A 12,710-nucleotide genomic window follows, 5' to 3' on the forward strand; every position below is an offset into this window, starting at 1 on the left:
CTGCTGCTGGAATAAACGCAGGCGAGACCTGTTTTGGACTATACTTTGGTGTCACTGTCTTGTACTGCATCACAAATCTCCGCTACCACGGTCTCTACTGGGCCAAATCTCCAACAATGGTTAAGGTTACTTAGCAAACAATTTGAGCAGTTAGACTAGTTGAATGTTGAGCGTAATATTTCAAAAACAGAAAATCCCTAATTTTTCTAGATTTTCGCAAAATTTCCATTTTTTAATAAAAAGGTGCAACCATAATATAGCATTAATGTGAAGTACAACATGTCACAAAAAAACAATCTAAAAATAAACTTATTAAGTTAAAGTGTTCTAAAGTTATAACTGCATATGGTGACAGATATCATATTTCTCTCCAGACGCAAATTTGTCCAAGCAGAGGCCATCTTGTCTTAGCCAGGGCCCATGTTGTCCAAACATCATTTTGTGTAAACTGTTAAGAAAATACTTTGTCTTTGCTATTGTTTTTCTGCAGCTTCTCTTTCTCTGCTTGAAGGCCATGTTGTGACTTATACAGAGCTAACAGAAGGACATTTAGTCTAGTATTATTCCAGTAAAAACTATACATAAAGTTCATTTGGGAAAATGGCTTAAAGGGGAGATCCTGGTATATTCAAGCTAACCTATAGCATTTAAGTATCACCTTTTCACGCCCTCTGTAAGACTTTTTCAGTTGTGTTATACATGACTGCCTGCTTGAAATAAAGGTAGTGATTTGAGTACAGCTAATGACTGTGTATTGTGTCATTCTCTGTGTCCGTATCCCAGTGCTGAGAACAAAAAAATCTATACAGTTGGCAATCACCTTACAATTGTAGAAGGGCTGTTTGAGCCTTAGATAAAAATCTTTAACACCTCTCATGTCACACCGTTTTTTCATTCATATTTTGCTCTCCACTTTTAAAAATCTATAATGTATTCATTTTCCATGTACAGAGCTGTGTGAGGGTTTATTTTCTGCGTAACAAATTTTACTTCACAGTGACGTTATTATTGCATGCCGTGTACTGGGAACCTGGAAAAAATTCCAATTGTGGCGAAATTGTTAAGATTAAGATTTAGTACCTACCAGTAAATCAGTTTCCATTAGTCGAGGTTACGTACAACATAGGTCCTGTAGGTTCGTTGTTAAGTTGAATTTGTATGTAAGTCGAACTGTATATTTTATAATTATAGCCCCAGCCAAGATTTTTTGGTCTCTGTGACAACTGGATTTTAAAAATGTTGGATTGTCATAAGAACCAGGATTAACAATAAAGCTTAATTGCAGACACCTTTAATAACTGTGATAGCTGTTTATAGTAGCCTAAGCCAAAGTACATTAAATTATAGATTATCAGAGGTCCGTTTGTAACTAGGAGTCGTCTGTAAGTCAGGTGTTCTTAAATAGGGGACCGCCTGTATATAATGTTCTTGGTGATATAACAGATATATGCTCACCTTCGACCAATTTGAAAATGCTTTGTGCAGCGTTGTGTAATCTGTGTGCGCTATATAAATAAAGAATTATTATTATTAGGTTGTGTCACAGTCACAACCAACTACTGTAATCCTTAGTAATCCTTCCACGGAACAGCCCTTGGTTTTCCCACTCTTCCATGTTGAGTGGGTGTACTATATCCAAAAAACTATATCCAAAAACTGAGAGTGTATAGCTCATGGTGGCTGAGTGGGTAGCACTTCTGCCTTGCAGTGCTGGAGTCCTGGGTTCGAGTCCCACCCAGGTCAACATCTGCAAAGAGTTTGTATGTTCTCTCCGTATTTTCATGGGTTTCCTCCGGGTACTCCGGTTTCCTCACACACTCCAAAACATACTATTAGGTTGTTTAGATTCTGAGCCCCATGGGGACAGGGACCAATTTACCAATCATGCTTTGTGCAGCATTGCATAATCTGCATTATTATCACTACCAAAAATAACCATTCGTGCCTAGTTGAGTGGTTAACTTTTTATTTCTTAATGAGAAATTAATGATGAAATGTATTAACCCCTTACCGACGCAGGCTGAGCCCTGTCCATAGCCGGTGTTTCCTGCATATTTTGAATAAGTGTTTGCTGCATATTGCAGCAAACACTTACCAGTAACATCCTAGCACCTATTGTGGGCGTGGGCGCTGCCATCTTGGCTTGGATCATCTTTGCTGCAATATGCAGCAAATGTCCACATTGTATGGAGAGGGCTCAGCCCGTGAGCCCTCTCTATACCCTTGCAGCCGGCATGTGACGTAACACTATCTCACATGTCGGTAAGGGGTTAAGGTAGGGTTCTTTAATAGAGAGTGCTTGGAGTTCTTCTAGTCTTCTTGTGGAAGTGATATCAATGAGAATCAATGAGAAACACAGTTTTAAGAGTCAAGAGTCTAATACTGAATATTTTCGAGAGGTTCAAAAGGATCTTGAAGGATGATGTTCCGGACCAAAGTAAGAAGTGCTTTTCTGAAAATGTTCGGCTTCAGTCTAGCAGAGGCTGTTATAAACCGTTTGACCCACCTATGTTCCACGAGAGGGCAGTAAAATAAGGCACCCAGGGCGGATACTTGGACCTTCAAAGTGCTCACAGACAATGCCCTGTCAAGTCCAGCCTGTACAAAACTTAAAATCTGAAAAATATTTGGGTTAGTTTGACAGGGTGGCTTATCTTTGCAGAAAGACACAATTTTCTTCCACATCCTATGATATATGGCAAGGGTGACTGTTTTTTTGCTGTGTTTTAGGGTCTTAATTACCTAAAATGACATGCCTTGTGATGAACTCAGGAGTTCCCATTTAGGATCCATGCAGCCAGTTGGATCCAGATGGATTAATGGTTCCAGGAAAAGATGGTCTTTTTCTGGAGGTAAAGGTATCTGATCCTGCATAGCCATGGAGAGAATACCAGCTTCTCTTTGGCTAATCCGGCTATATCAGAAGAGAAGGCAACTTTGTCCCCCCTTGTCTTCTTAAATAAGAAACCATTGTTACTTTGTCCAAGAGAATTTGAAGGTAATGGTTTTTCAGACAGGGTTGTTTGAGATAATGACTTCACATACTGCTCTGAGTTATTTTCATAGTATCATAGTATATAATGCTGGAAAAAGACGCAAGTCCAACCTTAAATTGGACATCTCTTGAACATGTACATAGAGTCGGCCATAACAACCTCCTGCGGCAGAGAGTTCCATAGTCTCACTGCTCTTACAGTAAAGAACCTTTGTCTATGGTGATGGTAAAATCACCTATCCTGTAGGCGTAGAGGATGCCCCCTTGTCCTGGTCACAGGCCTAGGTATAAAAAGATCTTTGGAGAGTTCCTTGTACTGCCCGTTCAGGTATTTGTACATTGTAATGAGGTCGCCCCTCAGCTGTCTTTTTCTAAACTGAATAATCCCAAATTTTGTAATCTGTCATTGTATTCCAGTGCCCCATTCTCCTAATAATGTTGGTTGCTCTCCTTTGCACCTGTTCCAGCTCTACTATGTCCTTTTTATACACTGGTGCCCAAAACTGTACACAATATTCCATGTGTGGTCTGACCAGGGATTTGTATAAGAGCAAAACTATGTCCTTATCATGAGAATCAATTCTACTCTTGATATATCCCATGATTTTATTTGCTTTATTTGCTCTGGTCACTTAAATTAAGTTTACCATCCACCAATACCCCCCAAGTCTTTTTCAGATCCAGTTTTACCAAATAATTGACTGTTTAGAACATAATTATACTTTTTGTTTCCATGGCCCAAGCACATAATTGAGGTCTGTTGGTTAGGCGAAGGTCCAGCATTCCTCTTGTTGGCTCCAGGACTAGTTGCGACAGGTTATTGTCTTTTGTTGTTGACAAAATCTGCTACCTTTGAAGAACCTGCAGGGTACTGCCCCCCCCCCCCCAGTCAATATCTGGGTGATTGAAGTCCCCCATGATAAGTACTTCACCATGCTTTGAAGCCGCATCCATTTGACTTATCAGCAGTTCCTCTGCTGCCTCCATTATATTTGGAGCCTTATAACAAACCGCCAGCCATATTTTCCCTTCCCTTATCTCCACTCATAAGAGAAAGTAACCTAAGGGCAGCTTCACACTTGCACCCATGTACCTTCCTGTGCCCCAGGCTGACTCACCTTCCCACGGTCCTGTGATGCTTCCTGTGTTCCGGCACACGCATGCTGTCACCCCTGCCAGATCTTTGTGCCTCAGAGCCTTTCATGTTGTGACCCCGGTTACAATATTGACTTCGATCCCGTTGTGCGGCATGTCTTGAACTATCTGGTGTTTACTGCACAACAGAAATGAAGCAAGTTGCTTGAGAAAGGCTTCGGACGAGGCTGAAACGTAGCAGCTTGGGAATAAAAACCACTTAATTTATTTCCACTATTTTGGAGTGCCGCCTATTTTTCTATTGTTATATTTTATTTTTACACGTAAATAGCTCTGTGATGGCTTGTTTTCTGCGTAACAAATTGCACATCTGCAAATAAATTCCAACTGCAGTGAAACCTCTTGTGGGCTTGGATTTTATAGCTTTCACTGTCTGCCCCAAATGACATGTCTACTTTATTCTTTGGGTTGGTTGAAATTTGTATAGGTTTTATCATGTTTACATACATTTACAAAAATTAAGACCTCCTATACCAAATTTTTTTTTGATTTTGCCATATTTGGTGTACAGAGCTGTGGGTGGTGTCATTTTGAGCAACTTTTGATGAAGTTTTCAATGCTACCATTTTTTGGACTATACAACCTTTTGATCACTTTTATATTTTTAAAAATTGCAAAAAAGTGCCATTTTTGACTTTGGGTGCTATTTTCTGTTAAATGCAGTGAAAAATCATTATTATATTTTGATAGATGTTTTTACTGTTTATTTGAATTTATATCAGTTCTAGGGAAAGGGGGGTTGAATATTTAGGTTTTTTTATTATAATTTTTTTTTTTATTTTACTTTCACTATTTTTCATTCCCCCTAGGGTACTTTAACCTTAGGTTGTCTGATTGATCCTACCATATACTGCCATACAACAGTATGGCAGTATATGGGGATTTTTCACCTCATCTTTGTCGGCGGCGATTGATGGGATAACACCCGCTATCTATGCTAGCACCGATTGATGGTGTTACCGGTAAGTCTTTGCTGCAATATGCAGCAAAGACTTACCGGCTATGGAAAGGGCTCAGCCCGTGAGCCGTCTCCAAGTACCCGCGGTACTATTACGGAGTGCGCCGGGAAGTGGTTAATAGGTTTGCCTAAAGAGATTGGTTTTACAAGCACGTTTGAAATGTGGTTGGGTATTAGTCAGGGGAAAGTCATTCTAGTGAACTGGTGCAGCTCAAGAGAAGTTCTGGAATCGTGCATGAGAGGACTGATTAAGGTAGAGATCTCTAATCAGCCTGTGAGTTGCTGTGTGAATGCCAGGAAACCTTCCTATCAGAACTTCTTCTATTATAACCCTGTACCCCATGATCAATTTTGGCAATATAGAATTATAAAAAGTATACTAATTAGTCTGGGCCCTCCAGCTTATGCCTCTGAGCAACTCATCTTAACATTTTTTCACTCCCTCTCACTCAAAAAAAGTTCTGAGAAGATGGTTTTCTCAGGAGCTTGTAAGCAGAACTCCTTTAAGTAGAGGTCCTTTAAGATGTAGGATCCACATGAAGCTGTGAAGATGCAGAGGTCACCAGAGAAGACGCGAGAGTAAATTTTGTTATTTCTTTCTGCTGCATTGGGGCTAAACATTATCTAACAAGGGGAGTGCCCAGTCTAACAGATTACTTAGGGGGGACCCTGCCTAACACATTGCTAAGGGGGACTCTGCCCCCAACAGCCTTAATCAGGCCCTGACTATACAAATGATGCAAGGAGTCCCATCCCCAGCAGTTTGGTCAGCCCAGCCTTAAAAAGGCCACTGCAGAAAAACTTTGGTGGCCCTGCTGAAAAGGGTTATGCATTATTGTATTGCAAAAAAATAGGTTTTGTTCTTAAATCTTTGCACTTAATAATTTTGCATACACTAAACATCATGCAAAGACATCAGCCCTTTCAGCTTGAAACCTAGAAGTAGCTAATGACACTTGTGAAGAAGCAGAAAGGGCAATTTTTTTCCTGTGTAACACTGCCCTCTATTGCTTTGCAGTAGATTTGGTAAATCCAGTTTCCTTTATACAGAGACATATCATTAGTAATTAACTTGTTTGGTGATCTATTTAGTTTCAATTATTTATTTTGATTTACTTAGTTCTCTCATAGTCCTTGTATGGGAACAAATATAGATTGTGAACCCTAATATGCAGGATCTTCCTTTCACCTGTGCCAGTTCAGTTTTGGTTTGTGTATTTTCTGCTTGCCAACTCTCTGCAAGCTCTGAGGCTGGCTGGACAAAGTGTGAATAGACAGGACAAGGGGCAAGAATAAATTATAAGTAGGCGGGGCGGAGAGGGGCTCAGGTCACCTGAGACTGATTGAATTTTTTTTTAAATTGTTGTCCTGTCACAGATTTTAATCGTATCAGCATCAATACAGTTAAAAGAAGGTAGAAAATTTCAGATTATCATTGTAGCTTCCACCCAGGTTCTTCTGAACCATAATTTTGGTCCCAGAGCAGGAGCTCCAATGATAATCCTGCCACAACTGTCTGTCCACAACTTCTCCCTCCTCCTCTAGTCCCAGGCAGCCAAAGATTTCCTGCTTTAAAAAATTACTTAGCATGGAATATTCTCAGCCTCCTCAGACTGCAGAAGGAGGCCTTGTCTGGCAAACTGTGCTGGGTTGATGGCCTGGGTCCCCAAAGAAAGGGTACCACCACTGTTCTACTGTCCTATGTGTATATATATATATATATATATATATATATATATATATATATATATATATATATATATATATATATATATTTGCATATTTGTTCAGTGTAGTGTGAGTGAGTGTATATGAGCATATATTTATATTCATACATTCACACTCTACAAACGTGTACAAAATATACAAACTTTGCACATGACTCACATACATTTTACATACAAATACACTTACATTTTGTATAGTCATCAGTCTGGTCACTACAAGTTCAGTAACTGCAGAGCGCAAAAGACACTGCAGCTGATCCTTTCCAACACTCGTCCCGACACTGAGCTGCTCAGTGAGGGGAGGGATAAAGAGAAAGCTCAACTCCAGCAGCTACCCTAAACTAGTACTGCACCATTCTTTTCCACTGCCGCAGCAAGTACACCTGTGGCAGGGCCCCTTTCGGGGAGGGGTCCGGGAATAACCCACTCTGCCCTCTCTGATGCCAACCTTACAGCAGTGAGGAGGCCAAGGTTAGTGGGCGGAGCTTCTCTCTACACACAGGAAGCTTCTACAAGAAGATATTTTGTCACTGTGGAGATCAGGACTGCAGTTCAGACCTTTCTAGTGGCTGAGCTGAGACTGCAGTCTCACTAATTACCCCCTGATGGCAGTCCTGGGCATGTCCCTTTACCATTCACAAAGGGAAGGGCAGTTCACTATTGACAAGACATACCTGACACTTAGGTGCCTCTCCTCTCTCTTAAATGTTCCTGGAGTTGCATGGTATTATTCATCCATAGCATTGTTCACAATGAAGCATCATCATTGTGGGATCCACTTTTATGACTTGCTATGACACTACCTTGATTCTACTCTAAGGTCAGTGGTCACTTGTGTCTGCTTGAATCTTTGTAATGTTGATCAATTGTTAAGAGTGCAAGATATGTAGGACTGTTTAAGTACCAATTTTAAATTAACCTTAAATGAACCATAAATAAAATGTATTGTGTAGATGTATAGACCAAACAATGTTGTGGATGTTGCAGTTAAGCTCCTTGTTAGAGAACATCAAGTTGTGCAAAATGTAATGAAATACTAAACAGTTGAATATATCCATTCAAAAGTCTAGAGGTTCATACACACAAGCCAAATATCCATGACTTTTTGCAAGTAGTGTATGTTGCAGATGCATAGGCTGACATTTAAATACCCTTCAATACAACAGTATTGCAGGATATTATAATGTACAAGCGATTGGATGTTTGTTCACATCCCATAGCAGAACCAATTAAACCAATTTAGCAGAACCCAGGCCCATTACCTATAAAAGTGACATATAAGGAAAAAAAATACCACACAAAACCCCACATATTTGGTATCACCAAAAATTATCATTTTTACCTATTTCGTACCACATAAAGTGAAATAACAATTATAATAAATAACAAAAACGTATCAACTTAAAAAAGGTACAATGGTAAAGCACAACATAAAAAACAAGCCCTTAACTAGACAAAAGTTAAAAATGTTATACCACCTGAAAAATGGTGATGCAAAAGCTATTGATTCCCCCTCCCCTTCCGTTTTATTTGGCAAAATTTGTTAAATATAAAAAATATGCAAATATTTCATTGTTGTAATTGTACTCAATCATAGGATAAAGGTAACATGTTACTAAGGCAATACAGCTAAAAAATAATAATGTGTCCCCACCCCCAAAAAAAAAAAAAAAATTAAAGGGGTTATGCCACAATGCAATTTTCTTCAAAAAACCTTTTTACTAGTTTTAATATTTAGAAAATCTATTCATAATGGTTTATTTGTTATCTTGATACTTGTTCTTCAGTCTCTATTCTTGCCACTCAAGAACAAGGGCTTGAAGGTGATGCACATCACTGAGAGAGGCAGTTTTACCACAAGACCCATAATGCTTGTCAGGTGCTTCTCTCTTATTGGCTTTCCCTCAGTTCTACGTCACTGATTTCTTCTTCTTCTTCTACTGCCCTGTTTTCAAATTGTCCATGTGCAACGCCCCTGCCAACACAGTGGAAACTTAGTGTTGCGAAATTCACTGTAAGGTGAATGCTTTACATTCTCTGCCTCCATGTTATCCCTGTGTAAAGCAAGGGCACCCCATTCACCCCCACCAGGTCTTACATCTAAAGTGGGGTTGCCCCAGAGAGAAACTTTCTACATCTTCAGTCTCTCCCTACTTTCTTGTACTTCCACCTGCCAGAGACCTGCCAGGCTGTGGATGAGACCTCCCTGGTACCAAAATCACGCTCTGCCAGCCACGCAGGTACCCAGGGATCTGGCTGCTCCTAATACCCAGCACAGCAGGATTCCAGTAAATATAATGGAAATGCTACATGCCCCTACTGTTTCCACTACTGATACCTAATACTCTATTTCCTTTCAATATTTCTTACTACTGTATTTACTTGAATAAGAAAATAATTGTTTATATACATCGATAGCTTTTATAGACAGATGGCTTTTATACTATACTGTACATTTATATTGATGGGCTGATGGTGTGGAAAAACTATATTTTATTTTTTATGAAACATACTTAGTTTTTCCCAAAGACAAGAAGCTAGAGGGTTAAGTGGGCATTTAGATGTAAAGTAGAATAAGTGTGGTAGGGAAGGAAGTAAGTAAGTCACAGCAAGAAGCATCTGTAACTAACAATTTAGACGCTTCTTGATTATGAACTACACAGAGGGGTGATGCGGCTGGTGGCCAGTGTCGACCTATAAGCAAAAATGTATGTTCAGTTCATATAAAAATATGTATACAGAGGTCACAAGGAAAAAAGATACAACAATAGTAAAAGACTAACAACTCCCATGCACAGCAGATAGCTGCTAGCCCAAAATTTGTTAATCTGAAAGCCATCTCTACCAACTCCCTCGTACACATGCACCCTACAGCAATAGCTCTCTTTGCCGAATTCCTCATACACATGCACCCTCCAGTGACAGCTATCTCTCCCGACTCCCTCATAACATGCATCCTAGAGCAAAAACCATCTCTCCCGTCTCCTGCACAAAATGCATTCTACACCAACAGATATCTCTCCTGACTCGCTCAAAAATATCTTGAATGAGCTTATATGTGTAATAAACAGCTTTCAGGGAAACTGTAAAAACTTATAAGAGGCTGAAGCAGGAGAACCAAAACGTAGGTGTAGGAAGAAAAAGTTGTTTCCCATGCTGGCCCTGAGATTCAGGGAGATCAACTGCCAACAGGTGACTTCCTTAAAGGGGTATTCCAGGAATCAGCATAATTCATATACAAGTGGGCACTCAAAATATAAGCTAATGTGTAATTAGTTGTTATTTAAAATTTTTCTCCCCTTAGCAGAAAATGCTGCTGACATAGACTGTAATGAAGAATTAAAATGCTACTGGCCCTTTAATCAGTCCGTTAATTTCCTCTGCGCGGTCCGTTGCAGGACAGAAGATGGCTGCTGGTCACATGTCCACATCAACATGTCCTGCACCTGTCTGGGCAGGGTCATGTGATCACCACTACGTTTGGCTGTAGTTGGTTGGTTGCAGTGCATCCAGTATGACCAGTGTTGTGGTGATGGCAGTTACACATCATTACTATGGAAACAGAGCAAGAAAACCTGTTAGATCATCACTGGGAGCAGAGCATAAGAGGGAGGAGGAGTTACTGAGAACTAATGGATCATGGAACTTGTAGTTTCCAGTGGCGGCCATCTTAGTGGTAACTCCACCTACTTTAGAGAGGCCATAAACTTTGTAAATCATAAAATCAAATTATTTTAGCTCTGTTTTGTGACTAATAACATTGAGTATTGTTGTATTCATTTATTTATATCATCATGGGTTTTTGTGTCAGACGATCATATTCCCGGAATACCCCTTTAAACCTGGGTACAACAAAGGGAGTCGCCTCCTTTGGTCAATGTAAGTGAAGTTCAGAGATCCAAAGAGGTTGTTCATTAGCCAAAACAGATCATGTAACACACGGAAATTCTGGCTCTGCACTTTGCTGAAAGCGGGAAGCACTGGAGGGTCAATGGAACTAGGTAATTATGCTTTTTTCCACCTTGGACTGCTATTGATTTTCTTTACTGCAAACTCCATTTGATGGAGAGAAAGCTGGTAGAGCAGTGGCAGAACAAATAAGAAAGCGCTGTTCAATTTCAAGTCACCCAATCTGAAGAGTCAGAGAGGAGTGAGAGTTTGGAGGCCCCATACACATTAGATCAACATAATCAGCCATGAATGGTAAATTCAGACCATGTTCTTGTAATGTATATGGGGGCCTAAACAGGGACAGAGTGGAATCTTGAGTGCATACAATGGTACTACGGTATGTGTTGAAGAAGTGGGGAAGGGAGGCTGGGCCCTACTCCATCTAGACAGTCCGGGATTATATTGTCCACATTATCAGCCTACACGTGTTCTGAACTGATTTAAGGTGAGCAGTGCTGACCCACAGTGCTCTCTGTACCTGGGGAAAACAACTGTGAATACTGCTCTGTATTATTTGGGAGGCTGTGCAGTAATGGAGAGCCTGATGAATAGCTAGGGGCCAGACGGCCTAGAATTTTGTATTGTTTGTACTTTTGTACTATTTAAAATTAAACTGAATGCGGCCGGCTGCACCAAAAGAACTGTGTCATTGCTGTGTCTCACAAAAGTGCCTGTCTATGCCAGCCCGCTACCTAATCCCCTACAATATGAATAAAGTCGTCATGCTAAACCAACCATATAGGGAATAATTTGATGGTCTGGTAACCTATCCCCCTGTATGGCAATACAATGGAATATTTCACAGTTTTTTGGTTGAAGGTGTATGTAGGGGAATCCAATACATGTCTCCAACATATGGCTTCTAGAGTGTACACTGTAGACATATAAAGAGTATTAGCATCTGAAATGGAAGACGTTTGTGACAACCACAACTCATTCTCGACCTGACCGCCAAGCCAAACTAAGTAATCATGGGAGAAGAGCGTTGTTGAGAGAGGTAAAAAAGAACCCCAAGATCACTGTGGCTGAGCCCCAGAGAAGCAGTAAGAAGATGGGAAGAATCTTCCACAAAGTCAACTATTAATGCAGCCATCCATCAGTCGAGCTTTATGGCAGAGTGTGCTGCAAAATTCTCTCCTCAGTACAAGACATATGAAAGTCTGCATACAGTTTGCAGAAAAACACATGAAGGACACCCAGACTATGAGAAATAAGATTCCTTGGTCTGATGAGAAGAAGATTAGAGTTTCTGTTGTTAATTCTAAGCTGTATGTGTGGAGAAAACCAGGCACTGCTCATCACCTTCCAAATACAATCCCAACAGTGAAACATGGTGGTGGTAACATCATGCTATCGGGGTGTTTTCAACTGCAGGATGACTGGTTGCGAGTGAAGGAAAGATGAATGTGGCCAAGTAGAAATGAAAGCTTGAATGAAAACCTCTTCCAGAGTGCTCTGGACCTGAGACTGGGCTGAAGGTTCACCTTCCAACAAGAAAATGGGGGTCATTTACTATGTGCCCGATTCGCGTTTTCCCGACGTGTTACCCGAATATTTCCGATTTTGGCGCACGCGATCGGATTGTGGCGCATCGGCGCCGGCATGCACGCGACGGAAATCGGGGGCGTGGCGGAACGAAAACCCGACAGATTCGGAAAAACCGCCGCATTTTAAAAAAAAAAAAATGTTGCGAAAATTGCACTTACCTTCACTCAGCCCGGCTCGGTGTATTCCAGTGCGTTCCGATGCTCTTCAGTGCAGCAGCGCCACCTGGTGGACGGCGGAGGAACTACCTTACTGAATCCCGGCTGGACCCGAATCCAGTGCAGAGAACGCGCCAGTGGATCGCGAATGGGCCGGGTAAGTAAATCTGCCCCAATGAACCTAAGCACGTAGCTAACATAACAAAGTAGTGGCTTCAGAA

The 12,710-nt window shown here is 40.7% G+C and overlaps 1 protein-coding gene across 1 annotated transcript in view; it reads right to left on the reverse strand.

The window, feature by feature from the left end:
- Nucleotides 1–12,710, reverse strand: part of RASSF6 (Ras association domain family member 6) — an 83,859-nt gene that overhangs the window by 64,667 nt on the left and 6,482 nt on the right. The gene's annotated exons all lie outside the window — the stretch shown is intronic.

The sequence above is a fragment of the Engystomops pustulosus genome, chromosome 1 (genome assembly GCF_040894005.1).
Source record: "Engystomops pustulosus chromosome 1, aEngPut4.maternal, whole genome shotgun sequence".
NCBI lineage: Eukaryota > Metazoa > Chordata > Amphibia > Anura > Leptodactylidae > Engystomops > Engystomops pustulosus.